This window comes from Pteropus alecto, unplaced genomic scaffold (assembly GCF_000325575.1).
Source record: "Pteropus alecto unplaced genomic scaffold, ASM32557v1 scaffold161, whole genome shotgun sequence".
Lineage (NCBI taxonomy): Eukaryota > Metazoa > Chordata > Mammalia > Chiroptera > Pteropodidae > Pteropus > Pteropus alecto.
Genome location: NW_006432943.1, coordinates 612,569 through 632,640, shown reverse-complemented (window position 1 = coordinate 632,640; position 20,072 = coordinate 612,569). Strand labels below are relative to the sequence as shown.

Sequence of the window (20,072 nt, the reverse complement as noted above, 5' to 3'; positions counted from 1 at the left end):
CTTTTTGGCACGTAAGAATTGTATAGTATTCTCATGCAGATAGTTTAGATGATCATGCAGTTCTTTTAAGTAAACAATTTTGTTCCCTTAACAAAGAGATGAGTTATGCAGGCTTTAATTATTATATTAAAGTTTGTTTTATTATTTTTAAGTATCTTATTCTTTAGATTAGGTAATTTGTATTTTGTACAAGATTGAAAAGTAAGTTGTCTTTCTATTCCTACCTCCAGGTCCCCTCCCTGGGATGCCCTTCTGTAGCCTTCATTTTTAGTAATATTACCAAAGCCAAGAGGAAACATTAATGAATGATTTGACAAATAGATATTTTAGTCTTCTTTGATGTGAAATTTTACATGTCCCCTCTTAGTATGTTAAATAGTTCTTTGCTTTGGAAAAAAGTTTATACGGTCTTCTTTTACATATTGAAGTACATCTTCATTTTTCTGGTTGTCTTTTTATTCTTCTGCAAATTACCTCATTAGTCAAACATTTCTCACACTTTTGACCTGTTGATCATCATTGTTTTATTTGCAGTTAAAAATCTGTTAGTAATAAAAACAAATTTGGATGTCTTACCACTAATTATACTGTTTTGTTAATGAAGTAGAAAATTTTCTTAACTGAGGTTGACAAATATTGAGTATAGCTAAAATTGGATCATTTTATGCTTGGAATGGGAACTTAAATATATTTCATTTCTTCTACTTTATTGAGCACTGGGCTGCAAAGAAACCCCAACATACAGAAATTTGTGGTGTATAAAATCTAATGTAGAGCAATTTTTTTTAAAACACACTTGCTCATCTAATTTTCTTCTTTTGGGTTAAGCACAAATACTGAAGACTGAATATGGAGTTGCTCTTAATGTGTACCAAAAGTTCAGAGTTTTTTTCCTGCTTAAATACCGTGCAATGGGACAAAAAAAGTGTGCCAGGGCATAATTTTCTAATAACGTTGTTTTAGTTTTTTCTAATTACACTTCCTTTTATGTGTACCTTTTGAAATATAGACAAAAGGCAGGGTGATGACCCCAATCCATTAGGGATGATTGAACTGAGATGTGGTTTCCAAATTGAGCTATAGCTGAATTACCTATGAATTTTTTTTAAATGTACATTTTGGGTTACTTCCTAGACCCCCAGGAATCTGTAGTTAAACAATGAGCACCAGATTCAACTTTCCTATAATTGGTAGAAAATCAGCACTCTTTTTAATGTATCTTCCTAGGAATCATATCTTCCCTTTAAAGAAAAATAGATATTTATACATTTGTTTTCTAAGTTTAAAAATACAAGTTAATTTGTTGGGATATTATTATACATACCCTCGACCTGGTGTCATTACCCTAAAAAATACCTATAGGGGCAAGAAGGACAAGGGGTTGGAGAGGGAGGAAAACCGTAGTGAATGGTGGACATTGCAGTGAACTAAATGGCTCAGACCGTAGCTTAAGTGGACATCTGCTACCCGCCTTGACTACTCCTTTTTCTCTAAGATTTTTATATGCAATCTCTTCAATTTGTAAGCTTAAGTGGACATCTGCTACCCGCCTTGACTACTACCATATCTCCTTTTTCTCTAAGATGCAATCTCTTCAATTTGTGAAATCTTCTAATTTATAAATACTGGTCACAAATTCACACTTCTGTAAAATACAACATATCTCCTTTTTCTCTAAGATTTTTATATGCAATCTCTTCAATTTGTAAAATCTTCTAATTTATAAATACTGGTCACAAATTCACACTTCTGTAAAATACAACATGGGCCATCACTCTATAGGCCAAATATAACATGTCTGAGACCAAATAAAGCCCATGGGCCACTAGTATACAACCTATGACCTAGATTATCTTAGCTACCCAACACTTGCATGAACTTGCCGTATTTTGTTTAGACATTTATTAAGGTATAATAATGATAATTAAAAATGCTTCCAGCAGTCTGCTTTAATATTTCACTTAAGCATATTAGTTAAGTAAACATTAGATTTTTGTGTAGGAAGAAAGAAGAGAATAAAAGACTGCTTTCTAAAATATATAATGTATGATGTGCAAATATATGAGAGACTCGGTTTCCATGATTTTTCGTAGAAAAATTTTATTCTCGACCCCTTTTCTTCTCAAGATCTACCATTCTTCCTTTTCCTGCCTCTACATTCAGTATCTCCCTGCTCTTCTCATGAATGTTCTTTTCATTTGCAAGAATTATAAAAGAAAAATCCTTCTTGTAGACGCACTACAGAATGAAAATCCCTTTGTGACTTACTAAGCTGCACAAACTTTAAGACATTCTTTCCCATAGCATTAAAATTCCTTACACTTAATACTGATTCTTCCAAATGTGCTTTTTAAACAGAAGAATGACTGCCTTTAAGGCGGTTAGTGAAAAGACCCACGGAAACAATCTAGAGGGGCAGCTTCACACCATGTAAGATTTGACCCCAAACCATTAGGGATGATTGAACTGAGATGCCATTTACCATGGTTCAGTACAGAAAAATAAATAAAATAAGCTAGCAAAACTTCTCTGTTTAGCTGAGGTAGAGTAATAGGGACAAAATTTACTCACCTGCCCACAACAACTAAAAATGGACAAAACATGTGAAACAACAATTTTCAAAACTGGTCATCGGGCAATGAAAGACAATGATATCCCTGAAAGATAGAAGTAAGATGAGCCTATGATTGCCCAGCTTACTAAATTGAGAGAGAATTTCTAGGCTGTGGTGCAAGGCGTAAGAAACCCGGTAGAAATGGTAAACTTCCTGAATTCAGGAGATGTTGCTTAAAGTCTAGGGAGATGCAGGCAGTTAGGGTTAACAGGACAGCATACTAGAGAGGTAAGAAGTGCACAGAGAGAGAACACGGAGATCTGTAGAGGTCCTTTTGAGTATTCAGCTGAGTACTCAGAAACACTTATATATGACGAAATTTCTTGAGCTGGATGTGAGGGTATATTACTGTATGCAGGGCCAGAGATAATGCCTGTTCCCTCAAACCAGACTAGAAAACCTCAAGATTTATGGGGCACTAGATAGAATATACAAAATAATTTCTTTCTCAGTAGCAAGGAATAATTAGCCCTAGACTGAGCATTGCTCTGGACCACCTAACAAATCTTAAAAGCTAGACCCAAAAGGATCAAACTTCCAAGTTTTTCAGTAATTTAACTTCATCCACAGCAAAACCCAAGAATATTTATAAAGTTATTACAGCATTCACCAAGATAAAATTCACAATATAAGGCATCCAATCAAAAATTTCCAGGCATGCAAAGAAGCAGGAAAATATGACTTATAATGAGAAGATAAATCGATCAAACTGACTCAAGACCAACAGATTAGAATTAGCAGATATGTATATTAAAACAATTTTTTGACTGTTTTCCAAATGTTCAAAAGTTAAATAAAGAACACATTGAATTTATGAAGATAAAAACTGTAATGCCTGAAATGAAAATTACACTGGATGGAATTAATGGCAGATTAACCATTACAGAGGAAAAGATTAGTGAACTTGAAGACATACTAATGTGAATTATTCAAAATGAAACAAAAATAATATTTAAAATGAACAGCATGTCATTGAATTTTAGGATAACTTCAAGTGGCCTAATATACATGACATTTGAGTCCCTAGAGGAGAACAGAAAGAAGGCATGATGGAAAAAAATTTAATAAATAGTGGCTGAAACTCTTAAATTTGAGGAAAGGTATAAACCCACACTTTCAGGGAACACCAAGCGTAAGAAATGTGAAGAAATTTATGCTGAGACACCGCTCAAAACCTGTGATAAGGAGAAAATCTTAAAGTCAGCCAAAGGGAAAAAAGAACATCTTTTGTACAGAAGAACAAAGATAAGGACAACAGTATATTTCTTGTCAGAAATGATGCAAACAAACAAAAAAAACAATGCAGTGCTATCTTTAAAGTACTAAAACCGTCAACCTAGAATTCTCTACCCATGAAAATGTCTTTCAAAAACAAGATGAAATAAAGACTTTTTCAGAGATAATAGCAGAAAGAATTCATCACCAGGAGACCTGCATTACAATAAATATTGAAGTTCTTCAGGCAGAAAGGAAGTGATAACAAATGGAAAACAAAATGAAGAACCCTGGAAATGCTAACTACGAAAGTAAATATATATAATATTTTTCTTATTATTTAAATGTCTTTAAAAGGGAATCAATAAAAGGCTGAGAAAAGTAGATTAATAGGCCTGCTTTACAAGAATCTCAAAATGCAATAATGAAATAATAATAGGTAACATTTTGACCACTTATTATGGGCATGGAGTCCTACCTATATCATTTTATTTAATCCATATAACAACCCTATAATTAGGTACCATTATTGTTTTTCTATTATAAATGAGGAAAGTAAGCTGTAGGAATGTGAAATAAATAGTCCAAGATAACATATCTATTAAATGGTTGGGGTGGGCTTAAACTCATTCTGCCTGACTCTAAATCTTAAGTACTTTACCATTTTTCTACACTGCCATCTGGGAAGTAGGATATAGTATAGAACAGGCAATAGATCAAAGTGTATCAAGTAAAGAGTCAGGAGGAAGAAGTAAAGGAGTTGGCAGACAGCTTGGCAAATGTCATCAATTCCTCACACATGTATCACAGATTGTTTCCAGTTGGGTGGTCAAGGTCACTCGTTAGCACTTTTAACTCTAATTTTTTTTTTCAAAATTTACACAGATGTGGAAAACAGTGGGTCCAGGTCTCCTTTTCTAGCTTAACAGAATTCATAATGTGCCTTAAACAGTGATGAAATGGGGGAAAATGTATCCTTATCTGTCACGGGGAAGTGATGAATCCTCTCTTCAGGGAGCCAGCCTTTGCATCACCTCAGCCAGGTCTCTCTCACCAATTGGTTGGACTGTAGACCTAAGTGATTTAACAACTTTTCTCCTTCATTTTTAATAACAGTTGTAACATTTTAGGACATAAGATCAGCTAACTGGAAAAAAAGTTTAAGTTTGGGTATTCTGACTTGTACTATTACTAATAATGTTGAAGTCACATGATAATAGTTTAAAAAATACCGTCTATGGCCATGCTACCCCGAACACATTCGATCTCGTCTGATCTCGGAAGCTAAGCAGGGTCGAGCCTGGTTAGTACTTGAATGGGAGACCACCTAGGATGACCAGGAGCTGTAGGCATAAAAAAACAAAAACAAAAACAAAAAACTATGAGTAAAGATTGGTACTTTTTAATGTTCTTATATTTTCTTACTTGCAATATACTTTTTTTAAAAGATAATTGACTTTAAACAAAATATAATACTATAGTATGGGGGTTATAACACATGTAAAAGTAAATATATGGCAATAGCACAAAGGTTGGAAGGGGAGAAATGGAAGTATACCACTATAGGTTCTTAAATAAAGTGATATAATACCACTTGAAGGTAGACTGTGACAAGTTAAAGATGTGTACTATAAACCCTATAGTAATGACTAAAATAACACAAGAATTATAGCTAAAAGCAAACAAAAGAGATGGGAATCATAAAACTTGATTTTAAAATTGAATCATAAAAATTGTTATTCAAAGGCAGAAAAAATAAAAAAGGGAAAAAATCAGATGAGACAAATAAAAAGCAAATACCAAAATGATAAACCCAATTATTATCAATAATTACTTTTAACATAAATGGCATAAATACCCCAATTAAATGGCAGAGCTTGTCAGATTGGATTTAAAAAATCAAAATTCAACTATGTCCAATCTTTGTTAAAAGTAAAAGGATGGAAAAGATACACCATATTAAGGCTAATTTTGAAAAAAACTAGCACTATTTATATCAGACAAAGTAGATCTCAGGACAAAGAATGCTACCAGGGTGGAAAAAGATTTCATAATGACAATGAGGTCAGTTCATCAAGAAGATGTAATAATTCTAAACATTCATACCCCTATACTAGAGCTTCAGAATACACAGAGCAAAAACAGAACTGTGAGGAGACATTTTCAAATCCACAAATGTAGTTGGAGATTTCAGTATGTCTTTCTCAATAGTTGTCAGAACAAATAGAAAATAAGATACAGCATCCTTTAACAACACAGTCAACTGACTTGATATAACATTTATAGAGCAGTCCACTCAACAACAGCAGAAAGCGTATTCTTTTCTAGTGTGCACAGAATATTTACCAAGATACTTCATATTCTGGGCCTTAAAACAAGTTTTAATGTATTCAAATCTATTTAAGCCACACAAAATATCTCTGAGAAATCCTCAAATATTTGAAAACTAAAGAGCACATGTCTCAAAGAGGAAATGAGAAAGTATATTGTTTGGAATACAATTGAAAAGACAATATAATATAGCAAAATGTGTGAGACGCAAGTTCCTAAAGCAAGTCTTAGGGGAAATTGTATAGCACTAAAGGTCTCAAACTAATAACCTCAGTTTTCACCTAGAAAAAATAAGTAAAGTGGAAAGTAGCAGAAAAGTAAGTAGGAGAAGGGATAAAATATAGATCACAGGAGAAATTAAATAGAAAACAGAAATTAAATTAAAAAAATAAATAGAAATTAAATTTACAAAAAAAGAAACCAAAAGCTGGTTCTTCGAGAGGAACAATTAAATGTATAAACCTCTAGCAAGACTGATCAGGAAAAAGGGAAGACACTAATTACTAATATCAGGAATGAGAGAGGTGAGACATTACTATAGCTTCTGCACTTATTAAAAGAATAATAAAAGGAATATTATCAATGATTTTATGTCAACAAATTTGACAACTTAGATGAAATGAACAAAGCTTTGAGTAACCTGAAATATAGACACTCTTCAACCTTAGATACTACTATTTAAAGAGATATTATGAAATAAAAAAATCTGACCATGTTTCTTTTATTTTCTTGCTTTACTGGAGAAATTAATATAAAATTTAAAAATCTCCAAGAATAATGTCTTCAGATAACCCTATTTTACTGTTACATAATCAGTTTTTAAAGAATCCTTGGAGAGGTACTTATAAGGATTCTTTCATTGTAAATGATAAAATATCTTATTTTAAAATGTTGAGCATAAGTCTGAAGGTAGGAGTTTCAAAGGTTTATTCAGTGACTCAGCCATGCAATTCGTAAGGTCTCTAGCTTTCCCTTGCGTACTTTTTTCCCCTACTGTTCTTCTGAATATTATCTTGAATCTTTACGGCTTGTCCTCTCATAATTGCAAGAAATATGGCTGCCACAGTTCCAGGTACTGCCTGTACATAGCCCACTGGCTAGTGTGGTGGTTGCCCCCAAGACCAATCCAGGTTCTGTGATTTGCTGGGAGGACTCGCAGGAGTCAGCACAATAGATTTATTATAACGAGAAGGTACAAAGCAAAATTAACAAAGGGAAAAAGGCGACAGAAAAAAGCCTAAAGGAAACCAGGAACAGATTTCCAAGAGTCCTCTCCCAGTGGAGTCACATAGGATGTGCTTAATTACCTCAGCAATGAGTTGTTACAACACATATAAAATGTCTATGAGAAGACTCGATGCTCATGGTTTTTATTGGGGGCTGATCATGTGCATAACTCAGAATAACGTGCACCAAAATTCCACACTCCCCAGAAGGAAAGTAGATGTTTATCATAAACCACATTGTGTACACAGTTTAGATATAGTGGTACACTCTTATGAGTTCTGGGAATGATGGGAACCCTCCTGAAATCTAAGTTCCCAGACTCCAGCCAAAGGCAACTTGGCCATCAGGCCAGCTATGTTAACCTTTTTCTGCATAACAAGGTAAAAAATAAAGATTTTTCCTTTCATGTATTTTTTTATTAGGAAGAAAATCTACCCTGGTTTTCCTATCACTAAAATCTGTCTCAGGACCATTAGCAAGGTTGGGTTGTTGTCTAAAGCCTCACAGCAGTGAAGCTGAGATGTTAAACATCTGGAATTTCCAGCCTTTATAGTAGAGACAGATTCTGCAAAGAAAGGACATTGATTGGGAGATAATAGCTGTTCAGAAGTTGAATGTTTTTCTGACTCATAATTGTAATCCTAGTATTTTTAAGAGTAAGGTACTAAGAGATATATGGCTAGGAAAAGTAAATACCATAGCCATTTACTATTAGGATGAAGGATAATAGTAGCAAATTTTCAGTTATTTAGTTTTTGTTGTATTCTAAAGTACGAGACAAATTTGTATACAAATTGTTTAAGACAAAATTTTTATCAATAAACTGAGCAGGAAAACAAATTCATATATTACTTCCATTTAGAAACAAAACCAAGTAACCACAGTCTAAATTGCTCATATAATTGATTCATTAAAAGACTTGCTCTTTATTATAATATTGAAATTTTACTGTAACACAAGTATTTTTGTCTACACTATTATAAAAGTTGATTTTCCAAATTGATAAGATACTGTTCTTCAAAAGACATTACCTTATTTACCATAAGAACTTTCATCATTTCTCAGTGAAGTTATTATTTCTTCATTTGACTTTAAGAATTTCCTTACTTTTGATAGAATACTTTTGCCATGGTCAATTAAACAGTCAAGTCAAAAACCAGTTGGAATTATCAAATGTAATCACTTTCAGTTTTTGCAGTGAAACAAAAGCCATCAGAATTCATTTCTTGGTATGAAGGTTGTGCTTTGTTGGTCATGGATTAAAACAGAACAGTCCTGTAATGGAGAATGTAAAACTTGATCATCCAGGAATCTCAGTACAAAAGGAATGTTCTCAATTCCAATAAGGAAGGTATTGTTGATTTTGGAAATGCCTCTAACATCAGACTCCTAGATGTAGGTTGAGGTTAAGAAAGCTGAAATGCCCATCACAAAACAACAGATGTAAAAATTACATTTGGTTTTTGAATTAAGAAAAAACCTGATAGGAATGTAATTGCACTGATTACCTCTAAGATGTAATTAATAGAAATAAGAGATTGTCCAAGTTCTGATTATTCACTGACAAATTCAAATCTGCTACTGAACTATATGTTTAGTACTAATATATACTTTAGAACACAGTTTGTTTTTAGCTGTTTTTTAAAGATCCTAAGAATTAGTTGATTTATTCATTGTAGATTTTAAGACTGACTCTGTCATAGTCCTCCAATTGGAACTAACAACATATTTTGTTAGTCTAAGTGAAATTTTAGAAGAAGCCATATGCTATTGAATTGATTTGTTTTCTCTAACTGAATACTTTTAAGTTATGACTGAGTCCCTAACAGTGGAGATGCAGAAATTACATAGTGACTATGCTAATAAAATCTGGCAAGTTGTTTTTAAGTTAAACAAAATGGTCAAATATTATCAATTTCATATGAGTCAACCTGATAGTTGGGTGTATTTCTACAATACAGGTATAAAATATTCTTAATTATTCAGTAGAATATTTGTTAGTTAACTCTGTTTTGATCCTCACTTTCATTCCCTGCTGTCTGTCAACCTTGAGAGTTATTACTTGTAATAAGCAGGAAGCAACTTGTCAGAAAATGACTAATATATTAACTTGCATTCATTTTAGTATTTTACAGACAATATAATATTATACTTGGAAACATATTAGAGGTCAACTAATGCCACCCCATTCACCTAATATAGGAAAATATTACATCCCGCACATATAGTTATGTCCCTCTGCTTGACCACTTTAGAATATTACCTCAATAGTTTCTCTTCTAATTTAGAAAGTCTGTATCTTGAACTGAAAGCTACCTAATTTTAATTCATTTTATTGTAAGAGACAGTCATTAAAGATTTAATCTATAATACATTGTCAGGTATTATAAATGCTATGAATAATTATATAATTGATTAATGTATGAGAGACAGGAAGTGGGTGATGCTCCTATTTTAGAGTGGGTGGTCAAGGAAAGCCTTTCTGCTAGGTAATAATTGATGAAGAGCTGAATAGAATGAGGAGGCCATGTGGATCTTTGAGTCAGGAGCATTGTAGACAAATGCTAGGAATTGGGTCACTGTGGCGGAAGTTGTGTGTGTTGACTGAAGAGGAGAGTGAGTAGTTGAAGTAAAAAGGTAACCTGGGAGAAAATCTCATTGGGAGCTCTTAGCTGGACTGGGGATTTGAGATTTTCCTCTTAAGTGTGATGGAAGTCTTGAAGCAGAGGTGGCATGATTAGATCTCCATTTAAAAAGGATCACTATAGCTACTGTCTTGGGAATAAACTACAAGGGGGCAAAAGAGGAAGCAAAGACACCTACTATAACTTTATCATCATAGTTTTCTAGACTTTCACGGTCCAATATGTTACATGTCACACATGGCCACTTAAATTTTAATTAATTAGCATTAAATAAAATTAAAAATTTCAGTTCCTCTCTTGCCCATTAATGAACCATCTTGCTGAGTCATCCATTTCTCCTTAAGAATAGAATTTTCTTAATCTTGTATTTCCTATACTTTCTATTTGAGTACTACTATCATAATCTCCGCATTATCTTAATGCTGTAATATTTTTTAAAATATCTAATTTTTATGCTTCAATTTATTTATTTAAAAAGAAAATCTTAGACCAATATTGTTTCCTTAAGTGGAAACCAGTAAAATGTTCCTATGTTGAAGGTAAGTACAAAAGTTAATAATACCATTAGGATACATGAAAACGAAATAATGTTATTAAATATGAACCGTGATAGGGTGGCCTGCCCATGCAGCAGTGCTCGAAGCTTAGGATGTGTATATTTGTTAAAAAAATAGAGATTAGCAAGTACAACAAACAAACTAACACTAAACTGGAACTTTCTCCATGACCGAATTAGAAATATTGAAGGAGAAAAACAGAAACTTGCTTATTGTGGAATTCAGTTTTCTAAAATTTAGCTGCAGAAATTCTCTCTCAACCACTAGGATTATCCTTAGAAAAGCTCCACCTTAAGCCAAATGTAATAATCAGAGATGTTAGAAAAGAAGTTTCGGAATATGGAAATGTGATATGGTTATAGGAGTTGGGTCTTTTCACCACCCTGTTTCCACTTCTCCTAAGAAATGAAAGGCGTCAGGATATGGAAGGCTTCCAGAATTGTGTCTCTTCCCTATCTGTATTTTAATGCAGTTTCAGCATGTTTACTTACTAAAACAGCAAGCAATGCCCTTTTCTTCTTTAAGTTAACATTTTCCTTTGTATTAGATATTTAAAAGATCAACGAGCTTGAATTTTCCTTCTTTATCTGTAGGTTAAGCCTATCTCAGGCTAGCGTGCTTGCAAATGTAGCCTGCATTTTCCTTTTCTTTATCAAATTTCCATCTGTGAGCTGCCAGAAAGACTAAAAAATACAGTTTTTAAAAAATTTATTCATCAAGATCTCTCACTAATCAAATTTTTAATAATAATAATTAACATATATTGAGCAATTATTATATGCCAGGCACATGTTCAAAGACTATTGCATGTATTAATTCAGCAATCCCCATTTTTCAAATCAAGAAATCAGCCTATTAGCTCAGATCAAAAGCCAAACTTTTCTTTCTTTTTTTCTTTTATCTTTCCTTCCTTCCTTCCTTCCTTCCTTCCTTGCTTCCTTCCTTCCTTCCTTCCTTCCTTCCTTCCTTCCTTCCTTCCTTCCTTCCTTTTCTTTTGCAGTGTGGCATTAGAGAGAAAAAGATATTCTATAACTTGTAAAGGTTTTACAGCATGACTAATGAGAATAAAAATGCTTTTCTTTCCTATTTTTGAAGATATTTTAAAAAGCTTCCTACTGGCATTTTGACAAGTTAATTTATTCTATAAAGTTATGAGCAGAAACAACCCAAAATTTAGTGATGGCTTTCTTATGAGTATATAATACTGGAACTGTATTAGGAGGGCACTGAAAGTTGAGAACATGACCAGACATTTCAACCATTTCGATATATGAAATTTTTTGTTTACTTCAATACAAGGGAAGTCTTTTTGAGAGTGTTCCAAACATTTACGCTATGATGTCACTAACGTTACATATGATATAATAACAGAAAACGGAAAATGTTAAGCATCATATTCTTTTATCATAATGTTCATGTATACTGGGCCACATTCTTGAGTAATGAACACAGAATATAATTAACTCACCACTATGCTCATTAATTAAATGTCCGTGTTTAAGTCTTGTTTGTACAATCCAGATTATTGGGGTCCTAGTCATCTGCATATACTTTTAGATATTCTCAAATAGATATAATTACTGCTCTGGAGGTGATTTTAGAAATATTTGTTAAAAAGCAACCCTATTGTTCCCCTCTAATCACCCAAGTGTTTACAACTAACTGATTACAGAGACTATTTCTCTCTTTTTGTTTAGGTATCTGTTGTTTCTGGAAGTTTCTCTGTTTTTCTTGAAGGCTCTCCTATCTCTCCCTAAAACACAGATTTACAACATAACCTTCTATCACATAGGCTACCTTCTACCTCTAACTGGCTCTTGTGTTCCCAGTTTCTCACTGGCTTATTACATTCTTTATGCTCAGAAGGCAGACAAAGACTGGGCTGGGGTCACACATGGGGGTTTCATACTGCAGGGCATGAATGGAGACAAAATCCTATATTGGGATGTGATCTCTTCAATAATTTGTTAATTGAAACTCATATTAACAATAGGCAATGGAATATTTGTTTTAAATTTTAATGTCCATTTAAAAAAAGATAGCCCTTAAACATAATCTTGACTTTACCAATCAATTTTAATTGGATTCAATTTCATCCTCAAGTCCCTAGAATTATGTCATAGTGCACCCAAGGATAATAGAATTTCTTATAAAGCCAGTGTGCCTCTTTAATGAAATATATATTTACAATCCCTTATCTATAATTCCAGAATACAAAAATAGCTGTTATGGGCTAAACTGTGTCTCCTCAAAATTCATATGTTGATTCCCTAATCACCAGTACCTGAGAGTGTGACTGCATTTGGAGTTAAGGCCTTTAAAGAGTTAATTAAGTTAAAACTGAATTCAGCGTGGGTCCTAATTCAATATGACTGCTTTATCCAAATGTCAGAGATGAGCAACTTTATAATCTAAAATTTCTATTCAATTATGTACACAGATAAAAAATATTCATAGCAACATTATTTGTATTAACAAAAAAAACTAGAAACAATTTAAATTCCAACAATAGAATCCTAATCAATAGTGAAAATGAGTAAGCAACACAAATAAACATGGATAAATCTCACAGTTTAATTCAAAACGAAGAAAGCAAGTCATGAAAGCATATTTGCAGAATAATTACAATTTTTTTAAAAACTCAAAAATATTTCTATATACAGAATGATAGGGGAAATAGATGGCAGAAAAAGTGAGACTTGAAAGAAAATTAATTGGAGAAGAAATTAAGAATGAGTAAACAACAGTTATTGTTGACAAGACTAAGGGAGGGGGATGGAGAAGTCAAAGAAGAGAGACTTTGAGCCTGGTAGTTAGAGGTTAGTGGTCCCATTGATCTCTTTGGAATAGTGAGAGTGGCTATTTTAGAGAAAAATATTACTTTTTTATATTTACTGAATGTAATATAAGAGGACAGTATCTATCTAGGCAAAAATGTATAGTACATAGTTAAAATTGAAAATCTAGAATTTGAAACACAGCTATCTTAAAGCTGTAGATAGATTTAGGAATAACCTGCCCTAAAATAATTAGGTAAAGTCTTGGCAGCAGATGAATTCTCCTATAGAGGAGGCTAGATATAGAAAACACTAGTTTTCTGAGAATGGATGGAGATTATTTTGACTTGAATGACATCAAGTAGAATTAAAGGAAAAGGTGTGATATAATCAGAAATTAAAGCCATAATTTTGACGAGTGAATTGTAGAGGAGTACATTATTTCAGTTTTTGTAATCTATAATACATTAATATTATATTTGAACAAGTATCCAAAATTTTGTCATTATTTGTCTATAAGCCAGAATTCTTTTATCTTCTCATGTAAAAAGGGCTATAGTATTTTCACATATTAGTTATTCTTATTTATGAAAGTTGCCTGAGTTAATTAAAATGAAAATTATAGGTATGGAAACTATGCTTTGAGAAACACATCTTTATAGAACAAGGGAGTAACCCAAACCACATGGTTTGGGGTTAAATTTATTAGTTCTTGCAAGTTGTCATTATTTAAATTATAAGCAATAATCTAATTTGGTTGTCACAATTATGTGAAATAATATGAAAATGGCATAATGCAAATAGTATTCAGTATTTATATATCTTGTATCACTGCTTAGATATAAAAATTTACACTTTGAGTAGAAATTTTGATTGTCTCCAAATATTAAGTTGAAACTATTGTTGCAATTACTAGAGTATGCCTAGATGTATTGTGCTTTCTCTGTCACTTGTGTAGTTATTTGGGCTTACTGTTCTCATTTTCTATAGTCAAAGTTGATTTTGTTCCACATTAATATAAATGACATCTGCTATTTTACCCAAAATTTACTCAAAACTTCTTAGATTTGGTAGATTTGTAAAAAAGAACAAGAGAAGACATCATTTTCACCTTCAATATTCAACTTCTAGTATTTGCTGAGTAGATAGTGTTTGTTGGCTTCTGCTTACTAATATGTTTAATAGCTGGCTTCTTGCTTATAAGTTAGATTATAACTTCAGAAATATTGCCTGATCTTGAGAATGCTAAATGGTGGAAAATCAGAAAAGTAGTAGGAACCTCTTTAAAAGGCTGTCGCTGTTTGTCTTGCTTATCTTAGTCACTTTACTTTGGAGTGGAGTGAGTTTTGATCAACCTTTCTAGACCATCTAACCTTACATCCCAAACAAATGATGAAGGGCACCTCAGTTCAAATTGCTTTGTTGATTAAAACACGAAGTATTAGGTTAGGTCTAGAATGACAATTTACCCAGAATGTTTCTGATCTTATGAGATCCCTTTTAATAGTCTGAAAGAATTATCCAGAAAACCCGAGTGAAAGTATAATATTACTTTGTTATAGTTTCTTCAAAACCTATACCGTTTGTATTCAATTTCTATTGCTATATAACAAATTTCACAAAGTTAGCAGCTGAAAAAACACATATTTATTATCTTACAGTTTCTGTGGGTCAGGAGTCCAGATACATGTTAACTGGATCCTCTGGTTAGGGTTGTACTAGGCTGAAATCAAGATGTTTGCCAGAGCTGAAATCTCACCTGAGCCTTACTATCTTTTCCTAAGCTCTGGTTGTTGGCAGGATTCAGTTCCTTGCAGCTATAGGTCTGAAATTCCCATTTTCTTGCTAGCTGTCAGCTGGGGTGTGCTTTCAGCTCATCAATGCTACTATCACATCCTTGCCATGTGATCCCCTCCAGAAGCAGTTCATGACATGGTTGTTTGCTCCTTCAAGGCCAATAGGAGAAATCCCCCTGTTTTTGAGTCTCTTTCCAGTCAGTTCCAACCAAGTCTTCTATGACATAACCTAATCAAGTGAATGACTATCCCTTGATATCCACAGGTTCCCACCCATACTCAAGAGGAGGAGAAAACACAGAGCTGGTATATCAGCAGGCAGAAATCTTGGGGGCCATTTCAGAATTTTGCCTACTACATTCTGTCCTCTGGCCCTCAATTATTCACTCTCCCCCATACATACACACACACAAGCAAAATACTCCCAAAGTTTTCAGCGTTCATATCCCATTACAACATCAACTCAAAGTCCAAAATCTCATCTCAATCAACTAACTTAGGTGTGTGTCATCTATCTGTGAACCTGTAAAGAGACTGCTTCAACATTCCCAACATAAAATGGTAGGACAGGCATGGGATAGCTATTGTAGACATCTGGTTAAAAAGGGGGAAGGTAAGAATTAAAAGTAAAAAGGAGTCACTGGTCCATAACAGTTTTGAAATACTGGTTGGCAAACTCCAGCCAGAGTTTTTTATTAGAAATTATTGGTCATGGCTCTCGACTCTGCCATCTGAGGCTTGATTTTGCCTTCTGAATCATTCTTCCTTTTTCAAGGACGGTGGCACATGTTTGGTGCTGAGTAATTTTATCAGCCTTCTTCCTGCCAGTAGAATTTTGAGAGTCCAACAATAGCATCTTTCCATTTTATATTCTTTCTATTTCCTTTTATTCCAAGTTGGAAGTGTTTATGCTGAAACCGTTTTCTCAAGAACTCTGGATTTTATGTGGATTTCGTAGAGATTCATTGCTTTAGTCCAAAGCTACACCTACAATTTTTTTCAAAATAATACTTTTCCTTTCTTTGCCTCCTGTTGAGATGGCTGAAGGACAACTCTAAAGCTTATCCTAGATCCTTAAAATCTTGAAAGGGCCTTTTGTGTGATTAATTTCTCTGACCTTTTGATCTTTATGAAATTTTAGCAAAAATCATTTTTTCTTTATTGTGTTGTTGGCAGCCACTTCAGATTTTTAGCATCTTTTGCTATCTGGAGAGGCTATGAGAAGCAAGAAGAAACCAGGTAGCACCTTTAACACGTCACTTGGAAATCTCCTTAGTTATATATCCACTTTGTCACTTACGAGTTCTGTTTTCCACATAACTGCAGGACACAACGTCACCATGCTTTCTGCGACTACATAACAAAGATCTTCCTTTCTTCACTTTCCAATAATATGTCCCTCACTTCCTTCTGAGCTCTCACCAGCTGCGTTGAGATGAAAGTCCAGATGTTTATTAAAAGCCTGTTGAAGTCATGCTAGGCTTTCTCTATTATGCTTCTTAAAAATCATCCAGCTTTTGCTTTTTAATTCCAAAACCACTTCTACATTTTTAGTTATTGTTATAGCAGAATCTCACTTTCAGGTACCAAAATCTGTATGTTTTCTATTGGTTTGAGACAAATGACCACAAATTTAGTGACTTAAATCAACACAAATTTATTATGTCATACTTTATTTTGTTCAAAAGTCTGGGTTCAGATTAGCTGGTTACTCTTTTCAGGATCTCACCAGACTGAAATCAAGGTATCACCTGGGACTGTGATATCTACTGAGGCTCAGAGTTTTATGCCTAGGTCACTAGTTGTTGGTAGAATTCAGTTCCTTTTGGTCGTAGGACCATTTTCCTTCTGGTTGTTGGCTGGGATACACTGTCAGCTCCTAGAGGTCACCCTCAGATCCTTGCCATGTGTCCCCATGCATAAGCAGTTCACAACATGGAAGGAATCTTGAGGGCAATCTCAGAATTTTGCCTACCACCCTTAATTTTTTTACTACACTATAAAGGACAAATATTAATTTTTTTACTTGGTCTTTTGTGCTTTATACATATTTGTTTTCTTTAGCGACTGCCCACTCTGAGATATTTTAAGTCTGTGTTTCTTGAGGAAGACCAGCAAGTTTCCTACTACAGTGATCCTAACAAAAGTCAATGGGTGTGGAAGAGGGGTCGTATAGAAATATAATACTCAAAACCCAAATTCTACCATTACATTGTTTTCTGTTGGTACTCTCCGTTGATGAGGACAAATACAACAAATGTGAAATTGAGAATTTTATTTTATTTCTAAGTTTAAATGATACAGAGAGATTGAAGAATTCCATAGTTTTTCTTCTGGTTTTTTGAAACTATCCTTTGAAAGCAGAGAGCAGACATATATGATTTCTATTTAGATAAGTAGTTGACATGAGCCAGAGGCCCAGAAAGGCAATTTAGATTTGTGTTTGTTTTAGTTTCTTCTCTCTCACTGGGAAAGTACAATGGAAAAGTTGACAAATATTAAGCATTGCTCCAACTTCAATAAAAATGTTGAGACACATGCTGTTTTCTACCTTGAGGCAATATCCAATTAAAACTTTTCACCTTAAAATCTCAGTTTCTTTGTCTTTCCTAACTATAGTAGGCAATAATATTTTTCTCTACTACCTGATCTTTGCTTACACCTAATGGAAAGAAATATTAATGTATTTATTTTATTAGAGCGGTTAGCTTTTAGTCTTCTAAAGCTCTAATAGTGCTTTTATTATTTTTACTTTGTATACATCCATCTTAATGTTGATCAAAGTTGAAATGTAGAAATAACTTCACATTATTTAAATTATCCTGTAATTGTAGTTATTATTTCAGTTTTAAACACTATAGGAAATTAGTGGTGGATAGAAAAACAAGAATGATAATGAATAATGAATTTTTAAAGAAATGATTATGTTATCAATCCACAAATTCTAACTTTATAAACATAAAAGTTACTTGGCATCTTACTTATGCTTTGACTGTTTGTCTAAGGAGGGCTGACCTCAGAACTTAGCCATGGGTTTTGGTTTCTTTTGTTTTACAGATTTTTGTTTTAAATGGAAGAAGTTAATTTTTCGAAAAAATTTTTTTTAACTTTTTTTTTTCTAAATACATTTTTACCTAGAATTGGGGCTTTTTGGAACAGAGCTTCATGGAACAAAGCTTTCCTGGCTGTGGTCAGATTTTGTTTTTATTTTCTCTTTTTAAAAGCTTTATTAAGACATAATTGACGTTAAGTAAACTATATATCTATGCATATTTAAAGTGTACAATTTAATAAGTTTTGACATATATGTGCACTGTGAAACCATTATCACAATCAAGATGATGAACATATCCATCATTCCCCAAGATTTTTTCCTGTTCCTTTGTAATCAGGCTTGCATGCCTCTCCATAGGGCACTGCCATCCTCAGGCAACCGATCTGCTTTCTGTAACTACAAATCAGTTTGCATTTTCTATAATTTTGTACAAATGTAATCATAAGGCATGTACTCTTATCTAGCTTCCTTTACTCAGCATAATTATTTTGAGATCCATATTTTTGCAACTATCAATATAGTTTATTCCTTTTTATTGCTTAGTAGTCCATGTGGGAGTACACTATAATATGTTTACCCATTCATTTGTTGATAGATATTTTCTTGTTTCCAATTTTTGACTGTACAGATGAAGCTGGTCTGAACATTTGTGTATAAGTCTTTGTATGGCTAATGCTTGAATTTCTAATGGGAAATTACCTTGAAGTAGAATGGCTAGGTCACATTATAGGCTTATATTTAACTTTTAAAGAAACTCTAATAAAGTTTCCCAAAGAATGCCATTTTACATTCTGGTTCTTCCACATCCTTGTCAACACTTAGTATGGTCAGTCTTTTTTCATTTTAGTCATTCTGATATCTGTGTAGCAGTGTCTCATTATTTTAATTTTCATTTATCTCATGACTAATGATGTTGAGCATCTTTTCATGTGCTCATTTGCAATTCATATATCTTCTTTAATGAAGTGTTCAAATCTTTTGCCCATTTTTTAAAAAATAAATTGTTTATTTTCCTAAATTGAGTTTTGGGAGTTCTTTAAATAGTCTAGATACAAGTCTTTTATTACATGATCTGAAAATATTTTTCTTTAATGCATGATTTGTTTTTTCATTCTGTTTATAAAGAAGCCCAATTTATCTTTTCTTTTTTTCTTTTATCGATCACACACTTGGTGTCATATATAGGAAAACTTTGTCTATTCTAGGATCACAATGTTTTTCTCCTAACTTAAAAAAAAATAGCCCTCAAAGATTTTATACAGAAAAGCTTAATTGAAAATTATTTAAAAATGAATATTCTTATTTAATGAAAAATTCTAAACCTAGTTTTTAAGCTGTTAAGGTCAATTTCATTATTTTATTCTGTTTGTAGGGAAGAAAATTTTAAGTCAATTTCAAGGGACCTTTTGAGTATATAATCTCATTTTCAAACTTTGTTAATTAAACTCTCAAAAATATTTTAAAACTGCACTTTTATAACTTAAACCCTATTTTTTAAAGTACTTAGTAGTCTGACAAAAACCTTCCCAAGTACTTAAATAAATCTTCCGATGTATAAAAATGTGTAAGTATATTAAGATTTAAGTTCTCTTATATGTTCCAGTGGTATTTCATACATTTTAAAATGTATGAAATACATTTTTAATTAATTTATTTATTTTTTAATTAATTAATTAATTTTTTATGGTGACATTGATTAACAAAATCCAATATGTTTCAGCTGTACATTTTAACAGTAAGGCATATATATATTTACACTGTGTGTTTACCTCTCATAGTTAGATTTCTTTCTGTCACCACATGTTTGACCCCCTTTATCCCATCTACCTTCCTCCTCCCCTCTCCCCTCTAGTAA

The 20,072-nt window shown here is 32.9% G+C and overlaps 1 protein-coding gene and 1 pseudogene across 11 annotated transcripts in view; both read left to right on the top strand.

Annotated features, from left to right (window-relative positions):
• The window catches only part of PTPN13 (protein tyrosine phosphatase, non-receptor type 13), a 260,232-nt gene that overhangs the window by 103,679 nt on the left and 136,481 nt on the right, over positions 1-20,072 (top strand). The window lies entirely within an intron of this gene.
• Positions 5,063-5,181, top strand: LOC112476416 (annotated as a pseudogene).